The 22,584-nt window shown below is 38.5% G+C and overlaps 1 long non-coding RNA gene across 1 annotated transcript; it reads left to right on the forward strand.

The window, feature by feature from the left end:
* Nucleotides 1-786: 786 nt before the first annotated feature.
* Nucleotides 787-20,869, forward strand: LOC125172374 (uncharacterized). Its single transcript, XR_007154713.1, has 4 exons — nt 787-813; nt 1,342-1,385; nt 6,824-6,879; nt 20,833-20,869. It is a non-coding gene; the product is annotated as an uncharacterized LOC125172374 (long non-coding RNA).
* The last annotated feature ends 1,715 nt before the right edge of the window (nt 20,870-22,584 follow it).

Here is a 22,584-nt window from a genome sequence, read left to right on the forward strand (position 1 = left end):
TTCATGAGACTGTCTACTAGCCTTTCCTAGGTGCACAGCTTAATTCACCTTTGGTGGCATGTACAATTTTCCTTCTTATAATTTTGTAGCTACCAGATGAACGAAATATTTTTTAAAGGGACAAGAATTTTGATTCACAAAAGAATGCTTATGTTCAGTTTTCATTTGTTTCTTCAATCACTCAACAAGTCAATGAACAATTGACCAATTTTAATTAGGGGGAACTGTGTTAGAAACTGAAAACAGATAAAAGTTTCTTATTTCAATTCTTACAGTTGTGTCAGAAGACACATATTATATTATGATAAATTCTAAGGTAAAGAAGATATATATTTTAGGAGCCTATACAAGGGCCACCTAACTCAATTTGGAGTCAGAAACGTGATTATTTTTGTACATAAACCCTTTAGGGAAGGAGTGCAAAGAACTTCACTTCATTTATGACATTAACACAGATATATGAGGGGCGCCTGGGTGGCTCAGTCGGTTAGGCATCTGACCCTTGATTTCAGCTCAGGTCATGATCTCACAGTCTTGAGATTGAGCTCTTGAGATCCGTGCCCAGTGCAGAGCCTGCTTAGGATTCTCTCTTCCTCTCCCTCTGGCCCCTTCTCTGCTCTTGCACATGCTCTCTCTCTCTCTCTCTCTCTCAAAAAAAAAAAAAGTTGTTTGTCATCAATCAATCAATCAATCAGATATATGATAAGGGAAATTATAAAACTGTTGTTCTAAGCAAATCACCTGAATTTGCAGTAAGCTTTTCTTTTCCTTACGACAGTGTCAATTTCGTGATTATAACCTGAGAGCATTCAGGTAAGATTACAAATTATTACTGATGTCCATGCTCAAAATGATAAGATATCGCCTAGTACCCCTTCCCTTCTCAGTGGATGTTTGAAGACAGTGTCTTCCATTCTTGCCCCAATTGTTTATTATTTGAATCTGCAAATGCTAATGAACCTGTAATGCCAGAAAGGAAATGAGAAGTACATAACTGACACTGTTTGGAGGGTGAAATTTTGTAATTGCTTTCTCCCCAAATGTCCAGAAATTGAGTTAATGTGTCAATACATCTTTAAACCTCATCACCACAACAACTAAATAGTGGACAATGATAAACTGATTGACTAGGCAATGCAGTTTAATATTATAAAATTATATAATTGTACTTAATTATAGTATCCTTCAATTCTTGACCATAAGTGATGTACAGGCAAATTTTTTAAAGTGTTTTTTAAAAATGCATAGGTGAAACATAGAAGACAGTAATGGGTATGCAACTGATCCTAATTAGACAGAATTGCCATTTCCTCACCACAGTGTGTGACTCTTTTATTTTAGTTCTAGAACTACAGACAGAGCCACCGATTAAAAACAGGATGTGGGTGAGTAGTCGTGCCTAAGACTTGCTGGACTAGACATGAGCTAAGATAGTGGTTCTAAAACAGCAGTCTTCAGACAAGTGCTGGCTTGTTGCATAAGAACCACCTGGGAAACTTGTAAAATGCAGGCATCAGATCCCAGAAAGTCTGTCAAATCGGTTTGGGTGGGGTCCAGGAATCTTCCTTTTAAGCAAGCTCCCGGACAGATTCTTACACAAATAGTCAAGGAACCATAGAAACACTGTTCTATGCTCATGATTTCTCTGCCGGCTCTCTTATTGGTAAAGGGTTGGACTCTGAGTGATAAGAGAAAAAGGATAAGAAAGTTATGAAAACTATCGAAAATTACATGTCTTAATTTATTATATATTTTTAAATGTTTACTTATTTTTGAGATAGAGAGAGAGAGAGAGAGACCGAGTGCAGGTGGGGGAAGGACAGAGAGAGAGGGAGACACGGAATCTGAAACAGGCTCCAGTCTCTGAGCGGTCAGGACTCATGAACTCATGAGTCGAACTCAGAGGTCGAACTCATGAACCGTGAAATCATGACCTGAGCTGAAATCAAGAGTCTGACCCTCAACCAACTGAGCCACCCAGGTGCCCTTCCCCCATTTTCAACACGGAATGATTTTGACCCTTACTTGACTGAAATGGAAGCCATCTGAAAAGAATATCCTCAATTCTTTTACCCCCAGTGTTGTCTGTGTCACTTTCCCTCTGGCCCTGTTTCTGAGAAAAGGTACTGACTGATGTGAATCCGTTTTTCCCATGTCCCACATCTTTCGTACTTAGCCACAGATTTCTTCCATCAGGTCTATAAATGTTTGCCACCTTTCTTTATTCTGAATTTAATACTTAAGTCTGTTTTACCAACATGAAAAGTAAAAAGAAGGTCATATGTCTTCAATATTGAAATAAATTTTGTGATCCCCGGATTTGCTCAACTTAGCATGAGCAAACTATCATTCATGGATCCTATTCTATCTTCCTTTCCAAATTCCCTGAGAACCTTGGGACTTTACTTGGTTGTGCTTCCAAACTTCCTGAAAAGAAAAATGGAGACTGTGAGAAGTTACTTGGCAGCCCAGGTTCACTTACTGTTCTTTCTGTTTGTGTCATAAAATTGTCATCAATGAAATCCTGCTCTCCAGAGTGTAGGGCACTGATTGCTATTTTTCCTGGTCCCAAGGCTTCAGTATCTTGGGATTTTTTGGAAAGAGGACAGTCTAGATCATCTGGTATTTAATTCAGCCAAGAGAACGTGAGCTCTCAAGATGGCAGTTCTTTCAATTTCTCATGCTTAGTCTTTTGGATTCAGGACCCCTTTCATGATGGGATGGCTGAATTGGAAGGAGTTATTCTAATTTTCACACGGGAGCAACCCCTCTTTGCATGCCTAGCAGGGTTCTAGTACTGAGCAAAGACCATCTGTTGAGACTACTCCTTCCCTTGTGGTCAATCTCCTTTGTGTCCTTTCCCTGTGAGTGGATCGCATTGAGGACAATCTCAATGCAGTGGAGGTCTTAAATGGCTAATTTTAGAGTCTAAAAAGAGGGATCAGTGTTTTCTTGTCTCACCTACAATAGCGCCCATCTTTGCATGCCAGGGGCAGCTGCAGTTAGCTGATGAAAGGTCCTGTTATTTCTGTAAGACAGTAGATTATATTTAGCTAATTAAGGATCCACTCTAGAAGCTTCCTATTCATAACAAAATCATACTCCAAGATAACTTGTCTCCACTCCTAGACTTAGGGGATCCAGTCATAATTTTACATGTTTTAAAAATGTGTGTATATTAAACCTGGTTTTTCTCAACCTCTTTGTAACACTTGCTCTCTGCAATCAGACTCTCTCCTTTATGAAATACTCTCGTCCTGCCTGCTTGATTATTCCTTTTCTAATTCCTCTTTTACTGACCTAAATGGAGCCATTCCTTGAGTTATATCCTCTGCTCTCTGCTTTTCTCTCTCTACCCTTTTCCCTGGGGTTTTCATCCTGTGTCACAACTTGAAATATTACTTGTGTTCCTCGGCCATTTTCTCAAGCCAGAATTCCTTGCTTCTAATATACCTGACCCCCACTCTCCCTATCTCTCCTAGATATCCTGTATTTCGATTGTATCAAATGGACAGACCTTCCAGCTTCTATAACTACAAAGATTAGGGAGAGTACATACATGAGTGAGTGGTATAGGCAAGATAAAAACAAATCAGCCTCAGTGTCAGGACAGCAGAAAGAGATGGGGACTGTAGAGCTTCTGGCTAGAAGGGCAGCTGCTACTCTGCTCCCGTGAATTGTTTTTCAGGTTTTCTGTTTTTAACTGTCTTGTCCATGGTCATGGTCTCCCCATTTCTAAACATCGACAACTAAATTTTGAACTTGAGAAAACACAGCGCAAGCCAAAGAAAATATATCTGGCAGCCACATTTAGCCTCCTGGAAACCAGTTTGCAATTTCAGACCTAAATCTAGACTGTGGAAGAAACTCCCTGCACAATCCACACTCCTACCCCCACTCTCTGCCTACTCCCTCTCATCCTACTTGATTGCTAGGTTAATCTCCCCCACCCCTTTTTTTTTTCTTTTTAAGAGAGAGAGAGATGAGAGAGAGCCAGTGTAAGTGGGGAAGGGGCAGAGGGAGGAAGAGAGAATCCTATGCAGGCTCCACGCTCAGTGCAGAGCCTAACTCGAGACTCAACCCCAGGACCCTGGGATCATGATCTGAGCCGATGTAAGGAGGTGGACCGTTCAACAGACTGAGCCACCCAGGCGCCCCCTTAGCAGAGCTCTCAATGCTTCCTTCAACACAGTCCCGATTTTCCCGTTCAGCTGTATTTCCCTGGCTTCTCTACATGCATCTCATGCCTCTGGACTGCAGTAGAGGCTTTCTTAACAGACTTCTCTGCATAACTGCCTCATCAGACCAACACAAGATCTCCACTCCCGGGTTAATTCACATTTGGTGTGTTCATCTAACTTTTGTCAAGGTTATACTCTTCAGGGTTTGGTTGTTTGTAATTCCCAAGTGTACTTGCTATTTAAAAATGTTGCTGAGGGGCAGGCACCTGTGTGGCTCAGTCAGTTGAGCATTTGACTCATGGTTTTGGCTTAGGTCATGATCTCACCGTTTGTGATGTGGAATCCCCAGTCTGGCTCTGCACTGACAACACCGAACCTGCTTAGGATTCTCTCTCTCTCCCTGTCTCTCGGCCCCTCCCCTGTTCGTGCTGTCTCTGTCTCTCTCAAAATAAATAAACTTAATTTTTTTAAAAAAAATTGTTACTGAAATTGGGCAGGACAGTATAAAACATTGGAAGAAAATAATAAAAGTCTCAAATCCTGCAATTGGTTTGCTTCGCAAGTGTCTATGAATTCACCTCACACTTTAAAGAAATTGGGGCTGGATATTCTAGATAAATGCTTTATAAGAGAATGATGCCTTTGGAATTCCAATCCATACTCAAAGAAGGGTACTTGGTTTTAGGTTACAATGTTGGTGAATGAATATACACCCGTATCTTTTAGATGAAATCTTCCGGTTTTTATGATCACCTGCTTTAACAAAATTTGTAGATTGATCAAGTGCATGCCAAATTATCTTGGGTTGAATTGGGTATTTTGCACCGTCATTTCACTCCCAAGCTTTCTCGACATTATTGTTTTATTCATGCCGTTCCTTTGATCTACATACAGCTCCCCCCCTCTCCGTTTCTAATTTTCTCAAATTCAATACATTGTGTGTAAATGGCTCAGATGCCACCCTCCCCGTCACACCACAGATGTGCGAATACACATATGCATTCACATCCACACACGCACCCACAATTTCCCCCTTGATATCTCCTCCTTGATGTGAGCTGTCCATCCTTTACCTTTCCTTGGTCTTTGTGCTTCACTTTCTTAATAGCACTGATTGTATTTTTTTTATATTGTATATAACAGTATGGAATATATCGTCATACATGTTCTTACCTTATGCCGCTAAAAATGCTACCTTCTTTGACGGCGGATTTGCTTACTTATTCATTTCTGTGTGTCCCATAGTACCTAGCATTGTCCACGCACGTGCGAAGTTTTGAAGCTGGCTTTGATTCTTGTGCCTCAAAACTCTTCTCTCTCTGACTTGGCACCAAATAATGCTAATGGGCAGGCTCATCGGGGACTCAAATGGGTGCTCAAACCTATTGGTAATCAGAGGGTTTGGGATCGATCGTATTTAAATACTCAAGAGATTTAGAATCTGTCTCAGAAATTGTAGGCCAGTTGTAACAAACGAGCGTCTCCCCTTTCTCTGTCATTGGAGGTGACAGATGAACCAGCCCCTGGTAAAAAGATACAGTGAGATTAGAAATGGTATGTTGCCAGACCACTGTCGAGTTGATGTTCATTGCTTTTAACAAAATCCTTGGATTTTAATGTGTGACCGATCATGTTTGCAGTATCTCTGCTGATTTTACAATTTGAAGAATTACACACACACACACACACACACACACACACACACACAAATCCACGTGCTTTCCCTTTGTGTCATTTATTTGGAGGGTTTTGATTGTTGCTCCTTTAGGGGGGAAATTTAATAAACAAAAGGATCCACGAGATACTTATTGACCCTCTTGTCTTACAAACAACAACAAAAAGCTAAATGTTGTGTATGCATCACTAAGCATGGGACACACAAAATTTGGCAATCATTTTAGAAAGCAAGAGAGACATGTGTGCCCTTTGGGCTCATTTTGGAAACAAATTTTTTTTTTTTACATGTCAGGTTTCTAAGAGCAAAATCCTCTGTGAGGTGTCAGAAGAGGGAACATGTTTAACACGAGTTAAGCATGGATTAGGAGACTATCCTCAAACGAGAACGTTCATGGGCATTGTTGCTTGGCAATGACAAAATAATTTTTATGCTTTTTGTTTTTTTAGAGAGAGAGAGAGAGAGCACAAGTGGAGAAGGGTGGGAGGGGGTGGGGAGAGACAGAGAGAGAGAGGGACAGAGAGAGAGAGAGTCTTAAGCAGGCTCCACACTCCGCACAGAGCTGGTCCTGGGGCTTGATCCCATGACCCTGGGATCATGACCTGAGCCAAAATCAAGAGTCAGACAACTCAGCCGACTGAGCCACCGAGGCATCTCAAGGCTTTTATTAAATCAAATAAAAAAATGTTTCCAGTTAACGCCTACTTATGTCCTCAGAGGTATTGTTAATATTTTAGTGAGTTTTCCTACAGACCTTTGGGCATGTCTGTATGAAATTGTACTGTAAAAAATATAATTTATGTATGAAATTGTAGTTTTTAATATCTAAAAACCATAAACATCTAATACATTTACCTAAACTGAATTTTACCACATATAATGTTCCACAACTTTATTTTTAAACTGCATCAGATGCATATGTTCTGAAACTTTGATATATGAAAACACCTCTTCTTTGCTTTCTTAGGTGAATGCTCTACTGGTGGGGATTGTGCTTTAGGATGACAGCCCTTTCTCAAGACGGTAATAAATATTTTCTCTCTTTTGCGTTCTCATTTTGCATGTAAACAATCCAAAGCCAGTTTGTTTCCCTTATAAAGTATATTTTGAAATACGTACTCTTGGAATTCTTGGGCACTTATTCTTGGAAAACATTCTCAGATACATTTTGCCTATCAGACCAAGGAGCATCAGTGGTGTCTGTGTGCATTACACGTGTTTAGATTGACCATTCGATCTGAACAATTCACCTCTTTTCTCACCCAATGATGGCTTACCCTTATTTTGTTTCTGTGATTATTGCCTCTGCTCTATCTCTACCTTCTCTTTTTCTTGAACTCCCACTTTTTATAGCTTAACAATCTGCATATTCTGTTCTCCAAAGCTTTTCTCTCCCCCCCACCCTGGGTTGCCATCATTTTTCTTGATTTTTTGCTTGATTTATGATGGTCTTCCTTCATAAATCATGGTCTACTTTTCTTTTTGGTACATCGACTTATTTTTGTAAAACTCAGAATCAAGTTCTTAATATCTGGAACGTTTTAGCATTGAATTATATCACCTTGAAATTACTAATTATGTTTCTAAATATTCTCTTCTAATTAGTATACTCACTCTATCCTAGTAAGAGTCCCTTGTTCACTGTGATGGCCCCTGCACATGCTAATGATTCCTGGTTTTCTTATTCCTTGTCTATGTTGCAAGTACTCAATCACCCCCTCCCACCCCATTCTTCCTATCCCATCTGAGGCTGAGGATTATCCCAAATTTTTGGTACTGGCCAGAAGTCTTCTCTGAATCACCTTCATTTTCCTTATTGTAGCTCTGGGACCTACCAATCAGTCTAAGGATTGAATCAAGGAGTGTTTCCTCTTTTTTCTCTTCTCCTGGTGAGTTTCTGAAAGATAGGCATGATCTATTCCTTGGAAACTTCGTAGTATTCAACTGTAAAGTCATCTGGGCCTGCTATTTACTTCTCAAGAAGATCTATACATTTTTACTTGACTTTATACACTAATTATAGGATTATTCAAAAATTCTGTTTCAGGCTGCCTGGGTGGCTCAGTCAGTTAAGGGTCCAACCTCAGCTCATGATCTCACGGTTTGTGAGTCAAGCCCTGTGTCAGGCTCTGTGCTAACAGCTCAGAGCCTGGAGCTTGCTTCGGATTCTGTGTCTCCCCCTCTCTCTGTCGCTCCCCCATTCATACTGTTTCTAGCTCTCATACATATATAAAAACTTTTAAAAAATTAAAAAGATAGTTCTGTTTCTTCTTGAGCGATTTTTAATAACTTACATACTTCTAAGACTGCTCATATCATGTAAGTTTTGAAAGCTTTTAGCATAATATTCTGCATGGTATCATTTGATTTTCTTTTTCTTTTTTTTTTTTTAACGTTTATTTATTTTTTGGGACAGAGAGAGAGACAGAGCATGAACGGGGGAGGGGCAGAGAGAGAGGGAGACACAGAATCGGAAGCAGGCTCCAGGCTCTGGGCCATCAGTCCAGAGCCCGACGCGGGGCTCGAACTCACGGACCGCGAGATCGTGACCTGAGCTGAAGTCGGACGCTTAACCGACTGAGCCACTCAGGCGCCCCTTGATTTTCTTTTTAATCTTCATTAACTATTTAGTTATGCTATCTTTAAAAATCCTAACATTTGTTTGTCTCTTCTCACTTTCCCCTTTCAGTTTTGGCTGAGGCTTGTCTATTTCAGCAGTCTTTAAAGTATACATGTTATCTTTGTTGTACTTACTATATTTTGTCTTTTACTGATTTTTGCTTTCAAAATTTTCTCCCCTCTACTACTTTCTTCAAATTTAGTCTACTGTTACGTATCTAATTTTTTAGAATGGATTTGCGCTTTTTAAAGTAATTATTTAAGGCTATACATCTCTTTCTAATTACTAGTTTGGATGGATCCCATGGGTTTTGACAAACATTGGATGTGTATTTTTTTATTGTTTTGTTCTAAATATCTTAAATTTGCATTATGAATACTTATTTTGCAAATGAGCTATATAGAACTGTGGCTTTTTTTTTAGAATTGTATTTTATATTTCTAAAAGTATGGGATACTTTATTTAACTTTTGTGTTATTTTTTTTTTTTAATTTTAATCTTTATTTATTCTTGAGAGAGAGACAGGGTGTGAGCAGGGGAGGAGCATAGACAGAGGGAGACACAGAATCTGAAGCAGGCTCCGGGCTCTGAGCTTTCAGCACAGAGCATGATGTGGGGCTCGAACTCACGAACCTTGAGATTGTGACCTGAGTCAAAGTCAGACTCTCAACCGACTGAGCCACTGAGGCACCCCTACTTTTGTGTTATTGAATCCCTTAATTACACTGCAGGTAATATAGTTTGTATAATAATTATTGTTTACGATTAGCTGGGATTTGCTTTTAGCTTGTTACATGGTCGCCTTTTTTGTTGTTGTTCCATGTGCATTTGAGCAGATGTGTATTCTCTAATATCTGGATGCCAAATCAATACAATTCAATTTTTTATACTTGGCCATTAAATAGAGACAGATGTTTAGAAATCTTTCACTTTTTGTTAGATTTGTCAACGTCTCATGTTTAAATAAAATTTTGCTTTCCATATTTTGGAGTTATTTTATGGGTGTATAAGTGTCTAGAATTATATTTTTCTGATTACTGGAAACTTCTTTTTGTTTAATGTTTATTTATTTTTGACAGAGCGAGAGTGTGAGAGAGAGATAGAGAGAGAGAGAGAGAGAAAGAGAGAGGCATAGAGCAAGGGGGACACAGAATCCAAAGCAGGCTCCAGGCTCTAAGCTGTCAGCACAGAGCCCTACACGGACAGGGCTTGAACCCTTGAACCGTGAGATCACGACCTGAGCCGAAGTCAGATGCCCAACCGACTGAGCCACCCAGGTGCCCCTGGAAACTTCTATCACTATGTAGAGATGTCTTTGTCTCTAATACTTTTTGGACTAAAGTCCATATTTCTAATATAAAATAGATATTACAGAGTTTTTTTGTTGCAGTTCTTGATTTGGCATATCATTTTCCATGTTCTTAACACATTTGGATCTTTATTTTGTAACTGTGTCTCTTGTAAACATAACATAGCCAGATTTTTAAAAGTTCATCCTTAAAAAAAATCTATCTTTTATTTGGAACATTTAGTTTTTTTTTTTTGTTTTGGTTATTTACTTTATTAGTATGTGTTCTAGTATCTTATATTGTGCTATTGACTTGTTTTTTTCTATGCTTTTAAAAATTCTCCTTTCAAAAACATAGATACATAAAAATAAATAAAAAATAAAAATTCTGCTTTTTAAATGAATGTATTTTGCTTTTGCTTTTCATCCCATTAGGTTGGATTTGAAGGCATACATTTCCAGTTTGTTCTTTCAATGGACATGCTTGAACTTGTACCATGTACACTTAATAATCTAGCAAGGTCTGAAGTTAGTCGACACAGTTAACCTCTCCTTTTGAAGAAAGCAAAGATACTGCCCATTAACTGTGATCACCCTTCTCTTGAATTGTATGCTATTGTTTTCCAGTATTTCAATTCTTTCTTCCAACCATACAAATATGATAATAATGATTATTTTGTAAATATTTATTACTCTCATCCTTATTAATTTCTTACCATTCCTTCTTGTATCTCAGATAGTGCTTCTGACATCATTTTCTTTCTTCCCAATATTGATCTTTTCAGTGAGAGTCTAATGGTGAACTTACATTTCTTAATGTAAGAAAATCTTTATTTCACATTTTTTGAAATAAAGATTTGCCGGATTCATGATTATAGGCACATAGCAGTTTCTCTCAAAACATTGAAGATTTTATTTTACAATTTTCCTTATTCAATTTTTGCTCTTGAGAAATCTGCTCTTAATTTATTATCTTTGCTAGTTTTTTTTTTAGTGAATAATTATAATGTCCTCTTTTTATCTTCAATAATATACCTTTTGGGGCGCCTGGGTGGCGCAGTCGGTTAAGTGTCCGACTTCAGCCAGGTCACGATCTCGCGGTCCGTGAGTTTGAGCCCCGCGTCGGGCTCTGGGCTGATGGCTCAGAGCCTGGAGCCTGTTTCCGATTCTGTGTCTCCCTCTCTCTCTGCCCCTCCCCCGTTCATGCTCTGTCTCTCTCTGTCCCAAAAATAAATAAACGTTGAAAAAAAAAATAATATACCTTTTCACTACAATATGTCTATGTGTTAATTTCTTTTGTTTACCCTGAATGGCATATTATATTTTGATTTCATTGCCTAAGGCTGCTTATCTTGCAAGTCAGGGAATTTTTCAGCTGTATCTCTTGAATATCACCTCTCCTTTATTCTTTCTATTCTCCCCCTCCACATTTTGAATTTGATGTGTGCTAGAAAATCCTATTCTATATGTCTGTGTTTTCATGTATCTTTTGCATATTTCATCTCCTAGTTTCACTTTGTTTTCATCTTGATTTCTTCATAATTACCTAATTCTTGATAATTTCTTCACACGGTCCTTTCATCTCTGCTTAATCTCCTATTTAATCCATCCACTAAATGTTTAATTTCAATGCTTCCATTCTCTAAATATCATACCTGGTTCTTTTTCAAATTTTCATCATTACTTTTTTGTCCTTGTGCATTGAAAGAAAAGTCAATCTTTTATTTTTAAAAATACTTAGTACATATCTGTTTTATATTCTGTATCTGATAGCTCCAATATCTGAAGACTTTAATAATACTATGTGTTACTTCTGGTGACTTTTACATAGGGTCACATGTTTTTATGGTGTTTTTTTGTTTGTTTGTTTTGTTTTATTTGTTTCTTGAGAGAGAGAGAGCATGTGCATGTGCACACCTGAGCGGGGAGGGGCTGAGAGAGAGAGGGAGAGAGAGAGAGAGATAGAGAGAGAGAGACTCCCAAGCAGGCTCCATGCTGTCAGTACAGAGCCCCACGAGGAGCTTGAACTCACAAACCATGAAAGCATGACCTGTGCTAAAATTAAGAGTTGGTTACTTAGCCAATTGAGCCACCCAGGCACCCCTTATGGTATGTCCTTGATCACTGTAGCTCTTCACCAAATCCCTTTTGAGAATTCATAACCCCTTGATTATGAATATGCTTATAATCCCTTTAAGCATAGAGCAGGATAGTTTAATGGTTTTCTATTTCTTAGTGTATTATCTTATTTTCTTCTCCTTTTGTTCATTTACAAAGGTTTTTGTAGCTTCTGGTTGAGGGTCTCATGTTGGACTCTTTATGTTTGTTACTAGTCTTGAATGAAGAAATTAATGTTACCAGCCCTTAGATTAAGAGCAGTGTGGAACACACTAATGGCTTGAGTCAGGGCCATGGACAGCTTCAGATTGGGAATGGTGCCTCACTAGTCCTCATCAACTCAAAATTGTTTATTGACCTTGTTGCATGGTTCTTTTGGGGGTGAGCAGGTGAACTCGTCTGAGGTCATCTTAGGTTTCAACAGAACCTCTTGGCTTACTGTGGTTTTAGAAGTGATCACTCTGGATTTATTTCTGCTCAGTTGCATTCATCTTTAACTACAAATCTGGTCTTTGTTCTCTTTGTTCTTCTTCTCATGTTACCTCCAGATGGATTTTTTGAGGTCAAAACTTTTTGAGCCTCGGTGTCAATTACTTCTATGCTATTTGCATAGTGTTGATGTTGACTCTCTTAGGGCCATTCCCCAAGTCTTTTATGGACCGCCATGCCTTTATTCCTTCTTATTTTATTTAAAATATCATTGGAAACATCGTTAGCAATTCTCTGGCTTACTTTAAATATGTATGTTTATAGCTTTTGCCTTCATTTTGGTCAACATTGTACAGAAATTGGTAGATTTTGTGAATATGGTCCCATGATTTTTTGTTTCTATGTTTGTTTGTTTTATAACTCTTTTCTGAACTTGTAATTGCTCTTCCCCATTTAAAAAGTTTTTGACACTTTTCATAGATGCCAAGGAAAAATATAGAATAAATATGCCTTTAATCTAATATTTTCCAGAAATTCCAAATCAAACAATTTTAGAAGGATAGGGCTATATGTAAAGCCTGTTTCTTTTTTAATGTAAGCCTTCGGGATAGTCCTTTGATGTGGTGTAAAATGGGATGCCATCTAAGGTGGCCAACCTGAATGGCAAAGTTAGAGAAAAAGTGCATACGCTATTAACTTCTTAGAAAACATTTTTAGGAGGGTCTCTTTCCCATGTTACTTTGATCATAAAGAAATGGCACCTTGCATTCCCCTTTCCATACACCAGAGTCTTATAAATATTTTGGATCACAAAACAGTACAGGGGCTTTCACTCATAGCTTCCTTTCTCCATAGAAATTGGACACTAGTTCACATGGACAGTGGGATTGGAACCAAAGGACAAATCCAAGTAGGATTAACCGCCAACAACTGTAGCATTTTAACAGTGTGTGATCAGATTGAGTTCTTTCCAGAAAGGTTCACTCTCGTTACTGTAACTTGGTTCTACATGGACTTCAAGAAACACACAAAGATATTTATATAGAGTTTAGCATATCTACTCAAAGAACATTGTTGGGTAGAATTAAAATTTCTGTTAGCATTTATCTAATGCTTACTATATGCTCTGGAACTTTTCAAACTCTTATCTGTACTTTATGTCATATCTATTCATCTTACTTTGAGAGCCAGTTATATTATTGTTCACATTTTTCAAAAGAGGAGATTGTGGAACAGTGAGGTTGTATGTCTTGCCCAAGAGTGTAAAATGTAAAATGTGACTTTAATCAACTTTTACGATGATCAACTTTACAATCAACTTTTACATGACGGAGACTTTGGGTTTGTAGGCGCATAGCTCTGGAATCAAATCTTGCCACTACTTATTGCTAGCTTTGTAATGTCAGGCAAGACAAAAACTTACCTCCTTCGAGCCTGTTTCTTTCACCATAACATGGAGATAATAGTAGTATCTACCTGTAGAGATTTGTAAGAATTAAATGGGATAAGTTATATATAAAGTTTAGCACGTACTAATCTCTCAATAAATGTGAGCTACAGAGACGGTAACTAATTATTACCTCTACTGAAAGCAAGAGGTTACCTCACAGGAGAGAATTCATGCAAAACAATCTGACAATCGGAGTTCACTGAAATTTGTACCTAATGATACTTACAAGAGGAGAAGAAAATGGATTGTGTTGTTTATAAATTCACTTAAAATAGGAATCCCAACATGAGACTTTATAGGCTCTTAAAGAAAACAAGGACAAATTATCAGACTGTATCCCATATCATACTGCTCCTTTTGAAGAATTCATTCCCATAAAATATGGCTAAATACCAGGGGGCCATGTAAGTGGAAATGTTTCAGTGGAGGCTTCATGACATGTACTGGTGTTACCGAACAATGCAATGAAGTAGTCAAGAGCTAGGACTTTGGAATGAGATGCTGGTATCCTCTGTCTAAAAATTATATGATCTTGGCCTACTTTGTTAACTTTATTTTTATTTTCTTAATATAATGTATTGTCAAATTGGCTTACATACGACACCCAGTGCTCATCCCAACAAGTGTCCTCCTCAATGCCCATCGTCCATTTTCCCCTCTCCTCCAGCCCCGCATCCACCCTCAGTTTGTTCTCTGTATTTAAGAGTCTCTTGTGGTTTGCCTCCCTCCCTCTCTGTTTGTGACTATTTTTCCCCCTTCCCTTCCCCCATGAACTTTTGTTAAGATCCACATATGAAATCATGCCATTTGCTGCAATGTGGATGGAACTGGAAGGTATTATGTTAAGAGAAATAAGTCAGTCAGAGAAGGACAGATATCTTATGTATTTACTTTGTTAACTTAAAATGGATGCCAAGGGGTACTTGGTTGGCTCAGGCAGGTAAGTGTCTGACTCTTGATTTTGGCTCAGGTCATGATCCCAGGGTTGTGGGATCGAACCCTGCATTGAGGGCATGGAGGCTGCTTGGGATTCTCTACCTCTCTCTGTATCTGCCCCTCCCCTACTCGTTCTCTCTCTCTCTCTCTCTCTCTCTCTCTCAAAATAAGTAAATAAGCTTCAAAAAACAAAGAAGCTTTCAGCCTAGTGCCTGATCCACAATAAAGATTCAGTAAATTTAACTACATTTAAAAACTGTAACACTTCAGTTTCTATCTTCCCAACCCTTTTAAAAAGGTGAAAGGGCAGGGGCGCCTGGGTGGCTTGGTCGGTTAAGCGTTCACCCTCAAACATCCGACTTCTGCTCAGGTCATGATCTCGTGATTCGTGAGTTTGAGCCCCTGGTCAGGCTTGGTGCTGACAGCTCAGAGCCTGGAGCCTGCTTTCAGATTCTGTGTCTCCCTGTTTCTCTGTCCTTCCCCTGCTCATGCTCTGTATCTCTGTCTCTCAAAAATAAATGTTAAAAATTTTTTTTAAAAAGGTGAAAGTGCAGAAATCTTTTTCATTGGTTCTAGAATTTCTTTATTTATGGCTAATCCTACTTGAGTTCTCAGAACTCAGGTCATTATCCAACTAATAAAAGTCACCTTAAATAATTCCACACTTGGTGCTCTTCTCTAGCAGCTCTGATCCCCTCTCTAAAAGTACCACTGAGAGAGAAGAAATTGCGTATCTCGTTAGCCTCTTGCTTTAACTTATTTCCTTCATTCTTAAACCTGTAAAAAAAAAAAAAGGCAAGTTTCCCACTGTCTTTTATCCTGAGAGTCTAAGGTAACAGGAAGAAGTGCATTTATATAAAGGGGTGGTTAATTCATTGCCACTAATAAAATCCCTCAGTATACTTACAGAGGAAGATAGAGTATATTAAAGGGAAATGAAAATATGGAACTCTTTTAGCTTTCTTATTTCTTGCATTAACGCAGATTTCTTTTTTTTTTAATTTTTTTTCAACGTTTTTTATTTATTTTTGGGACAGAGAGAGACAGAGCATGAACGGGGGAGGGGCAGAGAGAGAGGGAGACACAGAATCGGAAACAGGCTCCAGGCTCCGAGCCATCAGCCCAGAGCCCGACTCGGGGCTTGAACTCACAGACCGCGAGATCGTGACCTGGCTGAAGTCGGACGCTTAACCGACTGCGCCACCCAGGCGCCCCAACGCAGATTTCTTTTAAATACAAATTGATATAGTTTTGCTATACTAGTGAAGACACTGTGAATTAGATGTGAATGTGTTTTAGGTATTATATACCATTGGTCAGCTGCTTTTAAGGTGATATCTCATTTATGTCTCCCAATAGCTCCATGAAATTCATTTGGACTCTTAATTTTAGAGTTAAGGACCTCAAGGCTCAGGAAGGTGAAATAACTTGCCCTAGATCACCTGGATGGTAAATAATGGACGCAAACAGGTGTTTCTTACTAGATACCAGTGTTATTGATTGATTGATTGACTGATTGATTTTTGCAAAACCATATGGCCTTCTATAAAGTGACCCCAAAACATGAATTAAGCCTTCATCTTGCTTAAGCATCTCGCTTTTGATATTTTCCCCCAGATTTTTCTTTCACCATCCCTATTTATAGTTCTTTTTCCTCCACTGATGGAAAATATTGCTTCTAGAGGAGCAAACTGGTACTAGAAAAAAAGAAAACTTGTTCTCTACTTTTATATCACACAAAAAAATAATGTGTCCCTCCCCTCCAGCCCCATTATCCAATTTACCTTGACCATTTTACCATTAATAATATATAAATATTTATCTAGTGTAGCAACACCTCCAATTTTAATTCAAGTACCACTTCGTGTTATTTATTCATGTTGACAAAATATCTTCTGTAATTGTTTAAAAAATGAGTTAAGAGAGTTCAGAGCTTTGAACCTTTAAATTTCTTCCTGTCTTTATTCCATGACTAAAAGCAGCTGACTTATTTCCCAGATGCAATGAACTGATAAAACTGGATGTTTACAATTACCTTGAGACTTACAGAAGTAAAGCCTTATAAAATGTTCTACAACCCAAGTCTACATTCATGACCTTCTTATTGAAATTCCCTTGCATCCTTTATAAGGCTATGGAACTAGGTTTACCAAAATACCAACGGTCACAAAGTTCAAGGAAGAAGTTTTCTATGGGAAACCTTGTGCGATCATATTTGTACTTCAAAGACTTAGCTGGCGATGCCACACTATTCTTCCATTAAGTACAATGGGTCCTGGTCATTATCCCTGTAATACAAATACAGATTGCAGACTTTTTCTCTTGATTGTTACTGTTTACCTCTACAAATACAAAGCCTTGACAGACATAATGTGATTATTTCAAATTCCCGTCACAAAGAGTTCACACCTTTGCATTGCCTGGCAGCCTGACACAGAGTTCTCAGATTAGCCAACAAAGAAGATAAAAAATAAAATAAAATAGATCAAGGGGAAAGGCCTAAACTGCAATGGTTTGCAGCCCTAATTCTCTGCAACATTTTCCTTTCAGCGTTTCAGAAAAGTTGGTTCACTAGACTTGTCTTTCACTAAAGAGAACTAACCTAAAGAATTGGGTTCAGATTTTTTTTCCCCCACTGAGAAATTCATTAGAGGGCTTGTAGATATGCTTCTCTTGAGTAGATTCACTTTAAATTTTTCGATTAACAAAGACACTTTATCCGTCTTGGCCACCTTTTGAACTCACTCCGTTCAAAACCCTCTAGGTTCAAAAGTACACAGAAACTGATGATTAGAAATGAACTTTCTTTGTATTCCCCAGGCGTGTGTCAGGCTTCTCCCCTCTCTTTCTTCCATCCTCTTTGCTTTTGCATATTTTTGCACTATTATTTTGTTTTTTCTTTTCATTGTCTACATCGATGCTGATCAAATTTTGTTCTGTTTTGTTGATTGCTTTCTATGCTGATGACATTTCATTGAAATTAGATAATAGGGCTGTGTGCTTAAAACAACATTGTGCAAAAATTATAGTCTTTTTTTAAGTTTATTTTACTTATTTTGGTGGGAGCAGCAGAGAAAGAGGGAGAGGGAGGGAGAGAGAGGGAATTCCAAGCAGGCTCCACTCTGTCAGCGCAGAGCCTGACGTGGGGCTTGATGCCACGAACCGTGAGATCATGACCTGAGCCAAAATCAAGAGTCAGAGGCTTAACCAACTGAGCCACCCAGGTGGCCCAAAAGTTATCATCTTGGGTAAAATGTAAAGACAAAGTAGAGTCATCTGTTACTATACAGGAAGGAAGTAGAAAATTCCACAAACTCATAATCTCTGGTCTTCCTACAGTGATCACAGAACCAGAAGGCTCAACCCTTCTATTATGTGACTACTCTTTTTTTTTTTCTTTTAATTATTATTATCAGCTTTGAACTCCTATTATGCAATGCAGAGACCAGTATAAAATAAACTGGTCCGTGTTATTCAACGTTTCCCAAACGGAAATGATTTCCCTAAGTCCATTCCTATCGCCAATAATCAGAAGAAACTAAAACATGTAGCTCTGATGGGTGCCTTGCTAAAGCTCGAATTACTTCCCATTGAATTAGATTAAACACAAACCCCTCATCACGGCGCACATGCGCACGTAGATTCTGGCTGTTGCCTGTCTCGCTGACCACATCTCCAACCGCATTCTGTTTTCTGTGCTTCAGCAACATTGGCCTCTGTTCCCTGAGCACACCCTGCCCCTGTGGTTCTCTACGCTTTGATGACTTTTCCTTCCAGTGTGCGAGCGGCGGGCTCCTCATCACTTGGTACCTCCCTTCTGAGGGCTCGCCATCTTCTCCTCATCTAAATAGGTTCATCCCTCTCCCTGTTGCTTTTCCTTATTCTGTTTCCCACTTTCTTTTCTTTCTAGCATTTTATTCCATCTGGAATTCTCTATTATTTCCTTGTTTACAGTCTGCCTTTCCAAAACAGAATTGACAGTTTACCAGAGGAGAAGACTCATCTGTGTTTTTGACTGCAGTATCCTTAGCCCTCGAAGAAATGCCTTAGCCCAGTGAGGGCTCAATAAATGTTGGTTGACTGAATGAATATCTCAAGATAATAATGTATTGAGAAAAACAATGCATAGCCTCTCCTACTCTGATGTGAATTCTTTATGAGTTAGCCACAATGGGACGATTGATCTGAAACAAATCTATTGTCATAAACATAAAGATATTTAAATAACCCATCCATTTGTCTTTTTAGTAATCAAAAATTTACTGCAGCTTCCCAGCTTCTCACTGAAATGATTCCCAGAGGCTAAATGTGGGGCATATTAAAATAAACATTTAAAAAAAGGCTGAGATGCGTGTATGACAAAAACCACACAGGAAATCTATATTTAGTGTTAAGTCATGTGATTCTTAATTATTATCTCTGCTTGTGCCAGAGAACAATGTGTCATGACAGTCTCTTGGGTATTTCCTCTAGGATTTATTGTCCAGATTGTAACTCAACTTGGTTTGCAGAGATTAATATGAAATATAAACTAATTGGTGGTTCTATACTTTTGAATCATGTAGGAAATCAAACAGCAGACCATGAGGAAGAGAAAGATAAGAATCAAGGCAGAACTACTGGCTGGTTGTAAATTCATCACCTAGAAGGATGCCTGAATTTATTGTGCTCCTTTGAAAATTTCAAATGCCCAGTTTTCTTCTGGGCAGAAAACAGGCACTGTGCATTTGCTTGAAAGAACTTATTTTGCTAACTGGATACTGAGGGAAACAAAATCCTGTGATTTGAATCATTTCCGGGTTATCGGTTAAGGCATTACAGAAATTTTTACAACTTATACAGAATTCTCATACTCATAAAATTTGATTCTCACACCCTGAAAGTCAGATCATAGTCTCCATTTTTCAAATTAGGAAACCAAATCTCAAAGATACTGAAATCTACTTAAATTCAGCAAGTAAGAGCCAGGGTGGCTTATGTAAAATAGAAACTTGTGTCCATGTATATTTACAGCTTATTCTCATTTCTCTCTTTTGTCTCACTTGTTAATAAATGTTCTGGATTAGAGACTTCTATTGGAAGAAGTAAAATTATGTTCAGTTATCTTTTGTATCAAACATGGTACCAGTAATCCATTATTTCTATAAGACTTAAGATTTAGTTTTTCAGTGTGAAGAAAAAACAATGGGTTAGAGTTATGCTCTAAGATAATAGAATATTGGTGTTAGAAGGGACTATATAAAAGGTACTATTTACTCTCTCATACAAAACAGAAGTACCTTCTGGAGCATTCCTCTGAGATGGTGGTATTTGGTGGGCCATCTAATGTGTCTGCCACTTATAGCCCCTCTTACGAATGTCTCTCATACAGGTTGCAGTGTTATTATCACATCACCCTGGTCACAACTGGGTAGATCATGGCTGAGTGTCTGTCTCAAAGGCTGCTGTCCGGAGAGATCAGTGTGTAAGGCATTTGTAAGAGAAATCTAATGGTAATGTGCTCCCCTGGATGGTTAGCAGGAAAAATCCAATAAGATGATCTTTCAGGAGGTTTTAAGGTATGTCATAGAGAAAATCACCAGAGAGCACAGATGTCAGAAGCCAAACAACAGAGAAACTAGTGAGGAGAAGCCACCAGGAAGGTTCTCCTGCCTTGAAGTATAGGAAGCCATGAAAGGGAAAGACGTTAGTCGGTTGTGGGGCAGGTCAATGCAGTTACAACAGCAAGAGGAGAAGCACCGTAGCAAGCATAGTCAATGACTGAAGTCGCCATGGGGTCAACAGAAGAGTTCTTTGATAAACAAAGATGCTATTCAATTCTGGACCAGTAAATACACTTTTATTTCCTTTTTGAACATGGCTATGGCATTAAAAATTTTTTTTTTTATTTTAATGTTTATTTATTTTTGAGACAGAGAGAGGCAGAGCATGAGCAGGGGAGGGTCAGAGAGAGAGGGAGACAAAGAATCTGAAACAGGCTCCAGGCTCCAAGCTGTCAGCACAGAGCCCAACGTGGGGCTCGAACTCACAGACCGTGAGATCATGACCTGAGCTGAAGTCAGACACTCAACTGACTGAGCCACCCAGGCGCCCCTTAAAAAATATTTTTAATGTTTTTATTATTTGTTTCAACAGAGAGACAGAGCACAAGCAAGGGAGGGGCAGAGAGAGAGGAAGACAGAATCTGAAGCAGGCTCCAGGCTCTGAGCTGTCACCACAGAGCCCAACCTGGGGCTCAAACCCACAAACTCTGAGATCATGACCTGAGCTGAAGTTGAACGCTCAACCGACCGAGCCGTCCAGGCTCCCTTGGCATTTTTGAAAATTCCTTTTTCACTACAGCTGAATTTTCAGAGTATATTCCCATTAAGTGAAGTAAGTAGAAAAACACCTCTGCTCCTTGGTGACTTTTAAGAGACTAACAAGCCCGATCTTTCATCCGTCCATTTTCTTCTGAGTCATTTTGTTATGTGACAACTAAACTTAATCCCTTATAACTATAAAGTGTTACTCCTCATTCAGGACTCTAGGAAAATACCAAGTAAGTCTATTATCTTTAAGTAAGTAGGTCATTATCCTTATCACAATCTGTTAACTATGGGAAGAATGTTAACTACTGCATCTTAGCAACCTCAAACCTCCAAATAGTTACATCAATGAAATAGTCCCAGATTCCCCAGTAAAGTCATGTGACATAGTTTCCAGAACTTTCAACTTCACTGTCAATGTCTGATCCTCCTTTAATTTGTCAACATTCTATTTCAAGGTTTCATTTATGGCCAGACATAAACCTTACTCTCCCTTGATATAGACAGCATCCTCTTATTAAGGTGTCTAAGATTTCATTAACTTTTAGCTTTGTCATCATCTTTGGCTTGTAGTAGTCCTTCTCCTGGGCATTTTAAAATACACTGTTGGCCTGAATTTTGTTCTTATATAATTACACTTTTAAAATATCTAATATGTGATTTAAATTTATCTGTATTAAATTTAGTCTTATTGGTTTAGTTCCATTATAGCATTTTGCTGCCTTTTCAAAATGCTTCTAGTAGAACATTTATGTGCTCACAAAGGTGGTAAGTGCACACACACACACACACACACACACACATATTTCCCATCATGTTATAAGTTTGAGAAGTTTTGAATTAAAGAGATATTTAAAAAGTTAAAAAGATTGATCTCTGCATGACCTCTCAGAGTCTAATCTCTAGAAGAAACAGTATGATCTGCTTTTCAAAAAAATTATGTACCATGGAACTCTTTTTGTAGAATACCTGCCAACGTTTGCGGGAACACAAATATCTGTGACTTCAGACATGTTATGAATCTTCCAGAATCATGACCTCCTAATCTCTAAAGTAGGAATAATAATATTCACCTCCCAGGTTCTTAATGAATATTGAAGGAGGCAGTGGTTTGACCCATAGAGAAAGCTCGGAGTTTCCTCATGTTTTATTCCCTTCTGTTAAGATTTTTACTTCATGATTTATGATTTTTTCTTGATGTATTGTCACATTTAGTCATCTCGGCCCACAAAAATGTTTAATTTGTCTCCAGTTGTCCAATGGCATTATCAGACTCCTCTAAGACTCTTTCTCTATTCTTCACAGTATTCACTTTTGCCTAGAGTTATTTTAGCCTTACAATCAAATATGAAAAAATCAGGTTGAAATTCCACTTTGTTAGCTGGCTTTAATTAAGTTCAATTCAACCGTTGTTTCTGGAGAATGCTTGCCAAGCATGTTGACATGGCCTTCTTTGCCATGTATCATGTTTCATCATATCCCTCTCCATCCTCTTTTTACATCGTAGAGTGCAATCACGTTGAGTCCAGGGGCTCTCAGAGTTGCTTTGACGGTCTCGCCCCAACCTCTACATCAGACA

Source organism: Prionailurus viverrinus, chromosome C1 (genome assembly GCF_022837055.1).
Source record: "Prionailurus viverrinus isolate Anna chromosome C1, UM_Priviv_1.0, whole genome shotgun sequence".
NCBI classification, from domain to species: Eukaryota; Metazoa; Chordata; class Mammalia; order Carnivora; family Felidae; genus Prionailurus; species Prionailurus viverrinus.